Genomic DNA, 2,937 nt, shown 5'->3' with positions numbered 1-2,937 from the left:
TATTTTTATCTAGTGTCAGTCCGCAGCACTTGAAGAACTTTTCGGAAATCCAGAAGAAGTAAATAAATTTTTGATTTTTTTATTACTACTTTTTATTCTAAACGTATTCAATATGTTTTCTTATTCTAGTGTTTTCGTCGTTATCAAACAGCCCAGATACTATTACATAGCCTCGCCCAACAAGTAATCTATGAAAATGATAAAAAGCTCTTAGGAAAATGTAAGTTTCTAAATCTTCTCATAAAGTACAAAATTTCTGTAAGTTTACAATGTATAATTAATTTACACGAATATTGTTTTTAATAGATAAAATGGCAGTTGAAAAACGACTCTACGTTCTTCAGAGTCAAGGATATATCTATGCTTACAATACTATCTAGTTTTTATTTAAATAAACTCACAAATATTTAAAAAAATTAAGTTATTTTCTTTTTAGTACAAAAACATTTACATGTTTTTAACATGGTTATCTGTACCAACAAAATCAAAAGTTAATTTTCCCATTATCACATCCAGCATTTTTTCCATGTAAAATATAGTCACTTTATATACCATTTTCAAAGATTTGAAAATTACATATAGGAGGAAATATATTGTAAATTTAGCTTCTAATCTTTTGTAGTTTATGTAATATGTGTAGATTATAAGAAAAACAAAAATTAATTAATATAAGTATAGGAATAGAATGTTGAGAAAATTAAAAAGAAAAAAATATTGTAAATCTCTTTGAGAAATATGATGATTGTGCCTTGATGGTTTAACCATCTTTCTGAATGATTTGGCAAAGGAAGGAAACTAATTTACTTTTATCAATAATAAATTTCTATCAATTCAAAAAAAATTAAGCAGTATCATTTATTTAAGAATAAGAATTTCATATCTCAATACGGTTTAAAATAACACATTTTATTTATAATATATTTAAATTTTTTTTATTGACCAGTTGTGTAATTGATACTTAAAATTCTTTCTTCTATTTTTAGTGATTTGTTTATATATATATATATAATGTTATATTTATAAGATATTTAATTTATAATTGTACAGAAATATTTACAAATGTATAATTGATAAAATATTTTATTTGTATGTATGCATTTAAACAGTGATTGTGATGCATTTATCTATATTGTCTTTGGAAGAAAATTGTATATCTTCTATCAGTATCTCTGTATTTTTCTTAACTCAAACTTAATAAACAGCATAATGGATGAAAAGGTTATAAAAAAAAATAAATACCAAGTATAAATGTCTGTATGAACATTTTATGTTAATTCACATAATTGTTCTCGTTTTGGTATTCATTGTTGTATATAATTCATACATTTATGACACTAACTAAACTATAGGTTTTTGTATTATAGATTGTAAAATATGTATTTATTTGTTGTAGTTTTCTATTTTAGGAAATATTTACAGATGCAAGATGTTTCTTAGAGAACTAAACTCATAATTCCAGTTGTTAAATCATTAAGGAATTCATTCTGTTTCTCTAGTCAAAATAGCACTTTCAACTGCAAATCTACATAATAATGCAAAAATTTTAACATTACAAATAAACCAGTTAAAAATCATTTTTCTACTTGAAATAGTTTTTAGAAATATAAAATTAGTAATTTTATCAAGTGTAAATACAATTTTTTCCTATAAATAATTCTGTAGTTAGTCAAAGCAACTCTTTAAATTACAAGAGATTGGTTCTTCTAGAATCATCTTGTATTAATAAAAAAAAGAAATTTGTAAGCAGATTCTGTATTTTGTTAGTGTGTGCATGTGGTTCTATTTATGGAAGTATTTTATTTAAAAGGTTGCATGTGATTAGCAATGAATAAGGACTGTACATAATGATTTGGAATATATGCAGAGTATTGTGTGATTAAGATTAATTGATATATTGTTGTGTAAATGTTTTTAAGAAATTAAAAAAACATTGTAAAAATTGTATAATGAATGTTCATTTTTTTCTATTAGAAAAAATACTACATTATGATTTATCAATTTATTCAAATGTAACATCATTTTAATTTGAAATCATCAAATTTCGACACAACAAAACTTATTTAATGATGAATTTGTTATAAAATAATAAGTAATAATAAATTTTTCTGTTTGAAATATCTTATGACATTTTAAAATCTCAAAATATAACTTAATTAGTTTTAAACATTTTTCAACATAGAATAATTTCTAGTCATATTTGTATCAATAATTAAAAAGATAAAAGTATTAAATTCTTGTATAATTATAAAAGTTATAGTATTTGATTTATAATTATGAAGGTTATCTTATGTAAGGGTTTATCACACACAAGTGCTCATCTAATACATTTTAAAATTCTTTATTCCTCTATTGTACACAATTTAAAGAATTTTTAAAATTTGTTAGATTGGGCATTTTGTGTGATAAACTCTTGCATAAGATAACCTTTGTAAATATAAATCAAATACTGTAATATAATATAGTAGAAGGGTTAGAAGTATGAAAAAATCTAATAATCTTAATCTTTGCTGTTATTTTGCACAAGCAATGCTGGGCTTATCTGCTAGTTATAATAAGAAATTAAATACTATATATGTTACTGTGAATGACCGAAATCTGGCGAATGTCAACATTCACACAGTCGTTTTGTGTATGTCCGAAATATTTGCTAAATATCGTTATTTCTCACTTACACCTGCAAATGTCGACATTCAGAATGCGCTGATGGTGAATGTTGAATAAAAATATTTTTATTACGTTAAGACAAAAATGCAACTTTTTAATGTCAAAATAGGAGAAAGCTTAAGTAATAGTACATGTAAATAAACTGTTGAACCTAAAACGAACAGTACATTCTATATCATTAAAGAAAATAATACAATAATAAACTTACACATAAATTATGTGATTAACATTATACAATCTTATTTATTGCAACAACTTAAACTGTTATGGCAT

At 23.3% G+C, this 2,937-nt stretch overlaps 1 long non-coding RNA gene across 1 annotated transcript; it reads left to right on the top strand.

Annotated features, from left to right (window-relative positions):
- On the top strand, nucleotides 1-1,252 carry LOC111622315. Its single transcript, XR_002756247.1, has 3 exons — nucleotides 1-58; nucleotides 130-220; nucleotides 307-1,252. It is a non-coding gene; the product is annotated as an uncharacterized LOC111622315 (long non-coding RNA).
- The last annotated feature ends 1,685 nt before the right edge of the window (nucleotides 1,253-2,937 follow it).

This window comes from Centruroides sculpturatus, unplaced genomic scaffold, assembly GCF_000671375.1.
Source record: "Centruroides sculpturatus isolate CEXI.00-Female unplaced genomic scaffold, Cexi_2.0 scaffold276, whole genome shotgun sequence".
NCBI classification, from domain to species: Eukaryota; Metazoa; Arthropoda; class Arachnida; order Scorpiones; family Buthidae; genus Centruroides; species Centruroides sculpturatus.
Note: the sequence above shows the minus strand (reverse complement) of the source record. Positions and strands in the feature narration are given on the sequence as shown.